Genomic DNA, 13,925 nt, shown 5'->3' on the forward strand with positions numbered 1-13,925 from the left:
TCTTAAATATTGAAAGCAGCAAATGAGAATGTTCTTCTGACTTAATCCTTTATAGAATATGTCACTATTTCCACTAAATTCCAGCTCACTCAAAGCACAGAGGAATAATAGGTGGCTTATATTTAAAAGCAAATGGGCATTTGAATATCAGTTCATAATTTAAATAAGGTGCTCTTACAAATGTATACATAAGTGTTTAACCTGGCTAATAACCTGCTACAAGAATGCAGTTTCTCTGTGTGTGTAAATTTAAGAGATATTCACAAAAGAATGTAAAATAGCTGTTCCTTTAAAGTTGCTTTTGAGATAGTTGTAAGTTTATATGCAGTTTTAAATAACAATACAGAGAGAGTTCATGTACCCTAGGCCAGTTTTCTCCAATAATAACAAATTGCAGAACTATATTACAAACATTATACTGACATTGATCCAATGTGTGTGTGTGTGTGTGTGTGTGTGTGTGTGCATGTGCTGATTTCTATTCATTTTTATCACATGGGTAGGCTTCCATATCCACCACCACAGTCAAGGTAAAGAACAGTTCCATCATCACAAGCATCCCTCATCTTGACCTTTAATAACTGCAAAGCCCACTTCTATCTCCAAAAACGCACAATATCAAAATGAAGATTAAAAAAAAATACAGAACTTGAGAATGGTAAGAATGTATAAAAAAAATTAGTAAGACACAAAAGAAGACAATAGGAAATAAACACAGATAATGGATGTCTTCACCTAGTTTGCCCCCAGAAAACAGAGTCCAGGACAAGGAATTTTATATCAGTAATTTCTTTTGAGAATTGAATAGAAGTAACAGAAGCAGAAAACTGGGAAGACAAAGAAATAGAAGGTGAAAAAACCTATAGAATGGTGGACCTTTCGAGCTGGTAATCACTGAGGGCAACTGGGGTTTGACCTTACTGGGACACTTTGAGGAATCAGAATGCATCATAGAATTCACTAGCGATGGGATAAAAAGGGGAGCTTATGTCTACCAGTGCCTGCCACAGTCTCCATTGGATTGGGTTGATTAAGGACTGACTCACGAGGAATTAACTTCCTCACACTTCTTGATATGAACAAAGTCAGTGCCAAACTGGTTCCTACAGACGGCCAAGTTGCAGCATCAAAGAAGGTATAGGACAAGGGCTACTGTTGCATGTAGTGCATTTGAAACAAGATCCGTTCGGTTACCTTTGTGAAGTTTGTTGATATAACAAAAGGTGAGTAGACAGTGGAAATTAGGTGGCCCACAAGAGGTATCTAATATTTTGAGTTGCATAGGTGAGACAAAATAACTACTGCTTAGTTATAAGCAAACTCCTTTCAGATAAGGCACCTGAACGAACTTCTGTGACTTACATCAAGTAACTCAGGAAACCACCAATAAGTTCTTTAAACCATCTTACTTAGGGCTTTGCTCAAATAGACTTTATGTATTATTCAGGGTTCTCCAGAGAAACCGATGAAGAAGATGGAGAGACAGATGATAGAGATAGATAGATGATTGATAGATAGATAGATAGATAGATAGATAGATAGATAGATAGATAAATAGAGATTTATTATTAAGAATTGGCTCATGCTATTATGGAGGCTGACAAGTCTAAAACCAGAAGAGCCAGCATCCAGTTCCAAGGCCATGATGCAGGAGAATTCTCTTACTTGGGAAAGAGTCAGCATTTTGTTCTTGTCAGGCCTTCAACTTATTGGATGAGTCCCATCCACATTATGGAGGTCATCTGCTTTACTCAGTCTCCCAATTTAAATATTAATCTCACCCAGAAATACCTCACAGAAATACCTAGCATAAGTTTTGACCAAATATCTGAATACCTTATGGCCCAGTGAAGTTAACACAGAAAATGAACCACCAAACTGTACATTCTCTTTCTAGAAATGAATTTTTAAATGATTACAAGTGAATAGGCATAGAGATCTCTTTTGTCAAATGTGATCATATGTAAAGTACTGTTTTAAAGTAGCAATGTATAAATGAGAAATAAGAGAGCAGAATTATTTTTAAAATCTTCATTTAAGTTAAACTGAACAATAATATCTCCTCTGACACAAACACTTTTAAATTATTTGGTTTGATGATTTTTTCTAATAAACAACTATATAAAATATAAGACTATACAATTATCAAACCAAATAAAACTCAATTTAAAACTATCAATAGTTTGGCTTGACTGAGATTTTAAACCTTCCTAGAAAATTACCAAGTAGTATAAGCTAAAATTTTGCTACATTAATCACTTTGGTGCTAGTTGGGAGACAATAAGTCTGCATGTATAAAGGTTAAGTATAGGCAACTGATTGAGGATTTAGCTTGATATTTGTTGATAAAAAAAATTATATTCAGTCGGGCATGGCCTTTAAAGGCAGATGGGGAAGAATCAGACTATTCATGAGCATAATGCAAAGAATTTCAAGGGCCATAAATTAGAAATATAACAATAATAGAGTTCCCTTGTAGTAGTTTTCCAGCTGTGGTCATAAGTTCTCCCTTCTTTTAAACCAGTATGAGTAGACTGATAAGTAGGGTGACCATGTAGGAAAAACATGTCAGGCATTGAGCCTATGTTCAAAAAGCTCTTTACTCCTACTCCAGAATAAGATATGTTGGTTTCCTAAAGAGACCATTAATTTGGTGCTCTTTCACACCAATATTTCAAAATGTTTAAACATTGTTCAACAGTTGTTTAGAATGAGAAGTGAGTAACTCATTCAGTAAGACAGGGGGTGGGAGTGAAGCAGAATTTCTTGATATTGGCCTCCTCTCTATGGTAGATTGAACAATGTCACCCAAAGCTGTTCTAATCCAGAGAACTGTGACTACATTATCTTACATGGCAAAAGGGATTTTGAAGATGGATCTAAGTTAAGGATTTTAAGATGAGAATGGATCTTCCTGAATTCCAGTAGGCTCAATATAATCACAAGGATCCTCATAAGAGGGAGGCAGGAGTGTCGGAGTCAGAGGAGGTGACGAAATGATGGAAACAAAAGTCGCAGTGAGGGCATTGCTGGTGTGCAGAAACCGGAAAAGGCAAAAGCAAGAGATTGTCCCCACACAATATTCAGAGCCTCCAGAAAGCAAGCAGCCCTGTCAAGCCACTTGGGACTTCTGACCTCCAGAAGAGTAAGATAATAAATTTGTGTTGTTTTAAGTCATCAAGATTGTGGTCATTTTTTACAGCAGCAGGAGCAGCAGCAAACTAATACATTCTCCCTATATATAAAGACTAGACACAAATATGAAAACGTCATTTAGCAAAATGAAATACCTGTGACTACATAGATACACCTCTTTAAAAGGCATTATAGCATCACTTGAGAACTCTGACCTCACCAGGTGAGACCTAATGAGACCCCTGACCTCCTCAGGGTGTCAAAGTCGATCACATGAAAACATACAGCGTCCCCAATAAAAGGAGTGATGTCAAAAACATTTTCAACTCTCCCCAACATTTCCAGTGATATTTTAGAGCTATAGTCAAGCATTCTTGCCCCAAGAAACTAAACTCATAACAGATTTGCCTCACCCTGAAACTACCAGAGTTGGGAGCTTGGAGGATAGCCCACACATCCTTCCAAGATGTTCTGACTTTCATTTTTTTAGTTTGTAAGATATGTTCTGAAGCCGAGGGTGATTTGCTCAAGAATCAGGAATAGATGATTCTTGTTTATCATCCTTTGTCCTCTCCTAAATAGAGTAGTCACTGCAAAAGTCACTGGATACGATCAAAATAGAACTGGAGGAGAACTCAAATGCCATCTTCTCAATGAGGCTCACACCAATCATCCTATTTATAAATTTCAACTCCAATGTCCTTTGCCTTTTCTTCCTTTCTTTTTATCCTGTAACACATACTGCCTTCTGACGCACTATATGTTACCTTATTTAGTGTGTTTATTTGGTATGTCCCTCTTCTCATACTAAAATGGAATTCATGGGTCAGGATGTTTATCTCAGATCATTGATGCACCCAAAGCCCTATGAGAGTTAAATAAACAGATGCATGAATGAATTAACGTTGAAATTGCAGAGGCTGGCTCAGGGAAAGCATCTCATATAGTGACTTCTCTGCTTCACCTCTGGGTACTATACCTTGTCTGGATTGTTAACCCTTTTAGGTGAGGGTGAACAAGGGTAAGGATGTGTCCCTGTTACTGGATTATTTTAGGTAACCTTTTCTGAAGCTATTTAACTGCCTGGCAGATAAGAACTAGAATGTATATATAGACCATAATGGATACTTGAGAGTTAACCCCTCCTTGTCCGTGAAGCCTCTTTCCTACTCACAGTATAGCCTGAAGATCACTTATGCTGAAGGTACCTGCCTTGGTATAATGTGAGTTAAGGACCTAGGCCACTGCGTGATTAGCCAAAGAGGGTAATTTAGCTTAGATGTGGCCTGAAAGGAATGAAATCTAGACTGGATGGAACCTAGCTAATCCAATTTCTAAGAAAGATTAAATATCAGATAAGTGGAGAAAAATGCAAACATTGAAGTAGAGAAGTAGCAAAATGGGATCTATAAGCAAGATAATAAGTAGGATCATGAGGCAGAAAAAAGATAAGAGTCACTGGTGATTGCCAAGAACTTCCAGAGCAGAAATTGGAGAGCTGAGTCACTAGTTGAAGCACAAGAGCAAGGAGTAGGAGAGCTTACTGCTGAAGGAGTCAGAGTCAATCACATTACCAGAGTCTCTATTGGACTATTGTTCACTACCTTGATCTAAATGATGGAGTCCTGTTCCTTAATGATGGAGCCCTCTGTCAGACTCAGAGACAGTTTCCTGTACCCATTACTTTTACTCTTACTAACAAGTTTGTAGCTTAGAACACAAATTCAAGTAGCATTCTTAATTATCTTTTACAATAACTAAACATTATTTCCATTTCTCTCCCCCATTTAGAGGAATGGTAGAAATTTAAAATAGGTCACTTTCTAATTCTCACCTTTATCCGTTTCTCTAGAGTTGTGTCAAATTCCAGGAGGCTTACAAGGGGCAAGTGTTTTGGCAGCACTGTGTATAAGAATAATAAGATTGAAGAGATGGGAAGGAACCCATCTTCATGAATTTCCACTTATTTATACTTACTATTGAACATTGGGTCATGGATTCACAAAATGATATCCTCTTGAACCATGAGATCTCTTCACGTCTCTCAGCTATTTCTAAGCTCTCTTCACTCCTTAAGCCTCGGATGTTTGAAGTCATAACTGCTTGGATATACCATGAGTCATTCCTTCATTGAGGTCTTTCTGCACTGCTGAGCCTCTGCCTTGGAGATGTGGTTCATTTTACTTCTGCCCTGGGATTCTCTAAACATACCAAGGCATTTGACTACCCCTCTCCCACCACACCTGGACTTCACACCCTTGGTGGAGTCAGAGGGTTCTTGTGCAAAGCTCAGTGCCCTCCACCGAATATTACACATCTCCTTCCCAAATATTCAGTTGTAAATATATTTTCAATATTCAAAACTGTCCACCAGAATTCTTAATCCTGCCAACTAGGATGATTTTCCTGAATCAAGATCGGGAAGTCTTCACTAAGTATTCTCTAAAATGTATTATTCAAGCCCAGGGAGTTGTTAACACCCCCATCTTCAACATCAAGAGTTTGGCAACAAAGGCCAACAATAGTTGCGTTCTGCTATGTCACCCTTCTCTGAGATGATAAAGGTAGAAGACCCCAACTTTTGAATGGGGCAAAGGGCCTGGGGTACAGGGTAACATTGAAGGAGAAACTTTGATTATATTTTGATATAAATATGCTTAAATATTTGCATTAATTATGGAAAATTATGTAACCTAAATGCTATGAATTTCTTAAAATAAGAAAGATCCCAATCGACCTCATATGAAAGGATTTTCCTCTGTGAATCTTAGTAGAGATTTTAGTGAGCCAGCTATAGTGTGTTATGTATAGATTCTCACATAAGATTCCTAAAACTGAATCATTAGTTACACATGCATACTCAAAACTGAGAAAGTGAAATAATGTTTACCTGCCACCAAAATAAAGTATATTATTTGAATGACAAATAATATTAATAAAGTATAATTATTTGATATCTTTTACATTTGCATATGGTTAAAATAATTTTCTCTGGCAATAGAAATCTTTCATATTCCAGAGTTTGAGAATTAATTATAATAACTGAAATCAAATGTTAGTATTGCACACTGGTATTTACAAAGTACTCCTTAATATATTGTTGCATTCTATCTTTATGGAAGAAATTGACTGATAACTTTACGGGAACCAAATTTAAAGTGATAAATCACTTTATATTTTTCCTAAAATGAAGCATGTAATTGGGAGTAGGATAAGTTACCCTGGTGCTCAGTCCAGTAGTAACTTTAGGGCAACTAAATTGTTATAATAATTTTCAGAGCTAAAGAGATTTACCCCCTTCACCTTGCAAGACTTATTTGATATACTAGCATGGAATTCTGGCTCAATTCCACTCCAGAGTTAGATGTATTTCAATCTGTTAACATTTTTAGCAGTCTTTGGTTGACTACACACATAATCTGGAGAATGGTTTATTGCATATAAAGTATCTATTTTTAAGCAGTTTTCTCTGTGATTGGTTTTTTTTTTTTTTTTTTTTTTTTTTTTTTTTTTTTTTTTTTTTTTGAGACGGAGTCTTGCTCTGTCGCCCACGCTGGAGTGCAGTGGCAGGATCTCAGCTCACTGCAAGCTCCGCCTCCTGGGTTTAGCCATTCTCCTGCCTCAGCCTCCCGAGTAGCTGGGACTACAGGCGCCCGCCACCTCGCCCAGCTAGTTTTTTGTGTGGTTTTTTTTTTTTTTAGTAAACACGGGGTTTCACTGGGTTAGCCAGGATGGTCTCGATCTCCTGACCTCATGATCCGCCTGTCTCGGCCTCCCAAAGTGCTGGGATTACAGGCTTGAGCCACCGCGCCCAGCCCGTGATTGGTTGTTCAAGTAATTACTTCTATTAAAGTCAAATATTTCATGTCTTCTCTTTCCACATCTATTTGTAACATGGCTGCATTACTTATTTTGTATTCTAAGAAGACACTCCTTTTCCCAAGGGTTTCTATGTTTCCTCCCGCTTACATTGCAACCATATTCAGAACTTAAACAATTCATCAAGACTCTGACACCTTGCCAGTCTAATTCAGAAAAGGCAGCCATGTTTCAATCAACAAAGCTTAAAGAGACAGAAAGAAAGGAAGATTTCACTACTCTAGGGGTTTGTTGTATATATTCTTTTTATAGACACAATTTCTTTCAGTCAATCTTGAAGTACAGGTTATATAAGAAATATGTTAGTCAAATAACTACAAAATATTGGAGAAAATGGAGTTGTCATTTGCACATTTAGTATTTTCATTGCTAACATCAATGAAAGGAATTAATTTTGTATTCATGAGCATGAAATTAGCACGAAATACAGCTATTCAAAAACATATAATATGGTATATTTACAGCATAATTTATTCTCTAAAATTAAAAAGTTATCTACATTAAATCTAATGAATCAGTATAATGGGCATTTTCACATATAATTATACTGCAAAGCACAAAGAAGGAGGGAGAGAGAGAGAGACACACAGAGAGAGAGAGAGAGAGAGAAAGGGGAAAAATTGTGTTTTTTGTCTTACTTTCTTTTTTATGGTATTATACATATATATGCTCAATTTGCTTCATTAAAGTTCCTTGTGGTCTCTCTCTCTCAGATGTACTAACCTACAAGGTACATCACATGAATTGGTCCTATCAGATTCTCAAGCACTTATAATTTGGTGAGAGTAGCAGATACACAAAATAACTGTGTTCCCAAGAAGAATTTAACATTTCTCATGAGACTAGAAGACACGTTTCTACAGTGTGAATGAGAGAATGTAGCAATGCTGATATCCCTACAAATCAATCTGAGCATGGAACTTGTTTGGCAAAAGGAGGAGAATATTGATTTAATGTTGGGCTTGTTCAACTTATTTTCATTTTCCAAATGACCAGGTAGGAATATTAGGCAGACAATTACATGCATGGGAATGGGGATTAGATAAAAACCTCAACTGGCCTATCGAACAGACTTAGAAATAATATCAGTTGATGAGTTAATAAAGGTATTACCATCCATAGAATTTCTTTACACTGGACCTAGAGTTGAGGGGAGTAATTCACTGTGGTACAATAACACATTTCTGTGATTCCAAGTCTTGCCTTTTATTCACTTTGACATGTTTGAATTTTTTTTTAAAAGACGTACACACATATATAGATGTATTTATGTGCATGTACATACAGTACCCCTTATTATTGATGTCACTATAGAATCAAGGAAATATAGTCATATTTTGTATTTCTACTTGATATAATTTTAAATTCTCATTAGAAGAAACATAGCTGCCCAAACCAAGTATTTAGGGACAAGTTTTTAACTTGACAAAGATCTTCCAACTATCCAGACTTTATGGCATGTGGATTTCAAATACTGCAAGCAAGAGGTAGAAATGTTATCTAGGGAGTCAGCAGGTTGAGGCCTGTTATGGTCTCAATGTATCTCTCAAATTCCTGTGTTGAAACTAAATAGCCAAAGTTATAGTGTTAACAGATGATGTTTTAGGAGGTAATTAAACCATGAGGATGAAGCACTCATGATTGGAATTAGAGCCTTTACACACGACTGTGAGGGGATGGGTTTGTTCTCTTCTGCTCTTCCACCATGTGAAGACACAGAATTTGTCCTTTTTTGCCCTGTCTCTCTCACCACATGAGGACACTGAGACAGCACCATCTCTGAGGAACAGGCCTTCTCCAAACACTGAGCCTGCTGGCACCTTGATCTTGAACCTCCTAGCCTCCAGAACTGTGAAAACAAATCTAGAAATAAATTTCCATTCTTTATAGACTACCCAACCTCTGGTATATTGTCAAAGCAGTACAAACAGACTATCACAAAGCCCATGCCATTTCCTTTAAAGACTCAAAGATATTGTGACAGTCTTTAATTGAAGTAGTTCCAAGCAAGATAAATTGCCTGCATATTCACTATCAGTGGTTTTGAGGAAGTGAAGAGACTGGAGGGAAAATAAAATATTGTGTATAGCACTCAAGTGCTAGCCCTGGTGACTTGGTGAATGATGCCATTAAATGATATAAAGAATACCAAATAAGCCAGGGGAGAAATTGGGAGACGAGAGTAATTCAGCCTGAAAATTGTGAATTCAAATGGAAAATGAAAGTTAATATTTCTGCAAAAATGTTGATACAGAATGTAACAGCTAACTGTTGATACGCTATACATTTAAATAAAGTGTATAGTAAGAGCTTACAAATACTTTCTGAACAAATTTTAGAATGTTTTGTGTACATATCCTTTAGTTATAGGGCTATAAATATATTTTTATAAGGGCAATCATGTCTTAAAGTCTAGATCTGTACTGTCCAATATTTTCAGATTTCTTATTCTTTACATTTTAGATGTGTTCCTCCAATAAATAAGGTAGCTCTTTAATTTGAGAATTTGGTCCATTTGTAGTTAAATAACTTACTTAGATGAGTATGGATTCATGTCTATTTATCTTATTCTTGCATTTTACTCTTCCTTTTCTTTTCTCTTTTAACTTCTCTTGAGTTATTTTTTCATTATTCTATTTACTCTGGTTGGCTTGGTAGATTTACAAGATTTGCAAGATTACAAGATTGTTTTACTATGCTTTTTAATGATTACCCAGCAATTATAGCACATGTCCTTGAGTTATCACAGTTTAGTACCTTTATGGCTTCTCATATCAGACAATTTCCTTTAACCACCTTCATTTCCTTTGTCCTCTTCCTGACTTATAGCCTACCTCTGTCATGTGATTTGATTCTTCTAAGTTAGTTCTCTTTTCTCATTATTGGGAGTTTCTCCACAAGTCATAATCACCACAGTTCTAACAGAAACTATCCATTCATATTTACTAATATATTTGCCATTTCAAATGCTTTCTTTCAAGTTTGCATCTTCAAGCTTTTATCCAGCATCACTGACTTTCTCCCTAAAATATATAGTTATTTAATGTACTTCTACTAGTGACAAATCTGGTACCACTTTATTTCTCTAAAAATGTCTTTCTATCTTTATTTTCTGAAAGATATTCTGGTGGGTTTAAATTCTAAGTCAGCTGATATCTGCTTTTCCCCCTTTGAAGTTCCCGTTCTGTTGTCTTCTGGCTTCCCTGCCTCTCTGGGGAAGTCCAGGGTGGTCTTCCTGTCGTCCTTTTGAAGGTATTGTGCCTTTTTTCCTCACTTCTTTTAAGATTTTTAAAAGCAAATATATTTTACAAATCTTGAGTATATGCTTTCTAGTTAATCATTAACTTTGGGGACAGTGTAAAGAAAAAAAAAGCTCTTTAGTGATCTCTGGCAACTCTCTGTCCCATTTTCAATAAATTTGAGAAAGGAGTTATAGTTACAATACACTGACAAATGGAAGACACTTTTGTCCTGCAAAGCTTATTTAGAGCAGCTCTTTAGTTCATTGTTCTCTTGCCACCAGACCATGAAGTGTCTCATTTTTTCTTCTCTCTTATTTATGAGGGGAATTTATGAAGAATCTTGTATTATTTATGTCAAAAATGATCATTCATATTCAAGACTTCTCTCAAATAAAATATATTGAATGTCTTCTCAAATAAAATCAGTCAAAATTAAACAGCATGCTTTCTTCATAGTGTTTACTTAAAATGTTGGTATGTTTTGATAACTAAATTATTTTTAATTAAATATTAGCCATCCACATATGTCTTCTAGGTAATTGTAAGTAAAGTCTCTAATTACAAAACAATACTTGAAAACTTCCCAGTGACTTGTCACTAGGTTCTTTACAAGGCAGGAATGGGATTCTGGAATGCATTGATGGCCTGGCTGTTCTCTTTGTCCCTAGTATGTTCGTGTTGTCTATGTGTGCACATGCACATGTGCGGATGTGTGTCAGTTACTTCTCAATTTTTAGAAGTTTGACTGAGAACTCCACTACAAGCTTCAACTTCTCTGCTATGAAAGACCTGTGAAAGCCATGTTTTTCTGTGAGTGAGCAGTACAGTCAGTTCAACATTTGACTTAATGTAAAGAGAAAACATTCATTAAAGATAATGTACTAACACACATATATATATTTCAAATATATATAGGTCAAATATAAAGTAAATAATTAGATGCACAGAAGCACAGGATTACAGAGTTGACGAACATAAAATTTAAAGAACCACCATTTACTACATATACATTCAATACTACACTTTCCACTTCAATGAATAATATGTCCAATGTGCAAATTTTAAACTAGTGTATAATGATATCATCATATACTGAATATCTAAACCTAAACATGTTTTCTTCTAAATTCATAGCTCATAGTATTTGACAGTGTCTGGCTCTTACTGTTATTGTTGCCTGTTTGTGAAGCATCCAGAATTTTCAGAGTGATTATTTTCTAGCCATTAATTTCACAACAGTAACAACAATGATCATGCTTGGTGCATCAACCTCCCGCTGAGAGCTGTTCCTCAGCCTCCCGAGTAGCTGGGACTACAGGCGCCCGCCACCTCGCCCAGCTAGTTTTTTGTGTGGTTTTTTTTTTTTTTTTTAGTAGAGACGGGGTTTCACCGTGTTAGCCAGGATGGTCTCGATCTCCTGACCTCGTGATCCGCCCGTCTCGGCCTCCCAAAGTCCTGGGATTACAGGCTTGAGCCACCGCGCCCGGCCCACACTCTGATTTTCTTATAGCCTTCCTCTTTAAAATAACCATCTCTCTTTCCATCTCTGTAGCTGTAGGTCTATATTCTGGTAAGTTAGGTCACAGTGTCAGGTCATACAGAACAGTTTCCTTTAAAAGTAAACAGGCCTCCAAAATAACTGGCCATGTGACAGTCTTGTGAGTCACGGTGACATTCTGTCCCTGAGTAAAGAATCTTATCAATAGTTTCTCCAATTGTTGATGTAGAGATTAATGCATAACCTAATGACACTGAGAAGGACTCCGATGTATTTCTGAAACATGAAGTTTTACTGATGGTCTTGCAGGTAGACATTTCAGCCTGTATGTTGCAATCTGTATACAATGATTGTAACCTCTGTATCACACTCTCAAACAAGAAGGGACAACTCTGGTATGAAGCCTCTCCTCCCTCTGCTAAAGCTTCCTATTCACACCTTCCAACTTGTAACAGATTCTAGAAACTCCTAACCTTGTTGGTGTGTCTTCCCAGGTCAGTCCTCACATTTGGCTGCCAATAAACCTTTAGTAAATTATTTCTGCCTCAACAGCTGTAATTTGGGTCACAATTCCGAACTGATATAACTTGAATGATTTTTTTTCAACGTATTCTTCCTAATTTACCACATACGTTACAACATTTTCATGGCTAGTCATTTATCACTTGGATTAAAACAAAAATTTTCCAAAATTTAGTGGTACAGTGCTTAGCAAAGTAAAGATTCAGTCCTCTGAATATGACAAGACTGTTTCACGATGTAAAGACATTTTGCTTTACGCCATAAATATTTCTTTTAAGCGAGCATAAAAATCTCACCTTCATTTCCAAAGTTTAGTCCAAATTAGTAAACATAAAATTTTATAGTACAGTTGATTTATTATTTAGAAATAACCTATTTTTCTACATATGCTCACATTTTAGATCTTGTGTTCCTGACTCAATTAAATGATTGAATTATATTAATCTCAATCAGTGTTTGGGGTTTAGGACATCATTTTGGAAGTATAAATGATTTAACGTAATTGAATTTAGTCACTAGGAACTCCCAGCAATATTACAGAAAGTCAAAGGAGATTACAGACATGCACATTTTTCAAAGACCATAACCATATTATTAATTAACATGAAACTCAAAGGAATGCTGATACTTCAATTATGTTTAAAACTGCTGATCAGGAAATGATGAATCAGAGTCAAAAACGTAAGTAGGAGTGCAGTCACCATTAAGCAGTTACTGAATATTTTATCTAAAGGTTAAGAGCTTTTTGGTATAGTGATTACATATGAAGAAAGGTTACTAGTGAACACTAGGATCTCAAAAACAGTTTCATTAAAAATAATAAAACATTAGAGAATTCGTGTTTAACTGGGGATTTTTTAACTTAAGGAAACAGTATCATCCTTGGCCTCCACCAAAGATAGAAGACACTAGTAGTTTCCAGTTGTATACAAATTGAATGTCTCCAGTTATTGTCAAATGTGTCCTAGAAGGCAATATTGCCCTGGGTTGAGAAACATTATTTTTAGATAAAAGTCAAAAAAGTTTCCTAAATGTTTACCATGTGCTGAAATTTTATTTATTAACTTGCCTAATATTAAGATATTTGATATATTGTATCTTTAAGTAGGGGCTAACCTGCATTTTAACAAACCACATTTCTCACCTACAACAAATGTCTAACTGTAAAGATTATTCAATCCTTCTTGCCTGGGAATCACCTGTTCCAAAAATTAGTGCCCCTGGGAGCACCAATCTCTAATAGGCATCAGTAATTTGCTGAAAATTCCACATTGGTGAAGTAAACTCCCCAGTTGTGAGAACAGTTGTCCCGCAGTATCCACAGGGGATTTTCTGGGACCTTCTGCAGATACCAAAACCCACTGATGTTTAAGTTGATATAAAACGGCATAGTATTTGCCTACAACCTCTGCACATTCTCTTTTTACTAATTGTATCAAGTATTATAAGTAATCTGTTGGTACTAATACTTTTTACTAATTGTATTAAGTATTATAAGTAGTCTAGTTGGTATACTCAATACCATTTTATTAGGCATTATATTATAAATATTATATTATATTTTATAAATATTACAAATATAATATAAATATTATAACACCTAACACAATGTAAATTCCTCATAAATAGTTGTTTAGGGAATTGTTTAG

This window comes from Rhinopithecus bieti, unplaced genomic scaffold, assembly GCF_001698545.2.
Source record: "Rhinopithecus bieti isolate Rb0 unplaced genomic scaffold, ASM169854v2 scaffold_17184, whole genome shotgun sequence".
Classification (NCBI taxonomy): domain Eukaryota; kingdom Metazoa; phylum Chordata; class Mammalia; order Primates; family Cercopithecidae; genus Rhinopithecus; species Rhinopithecus bieti.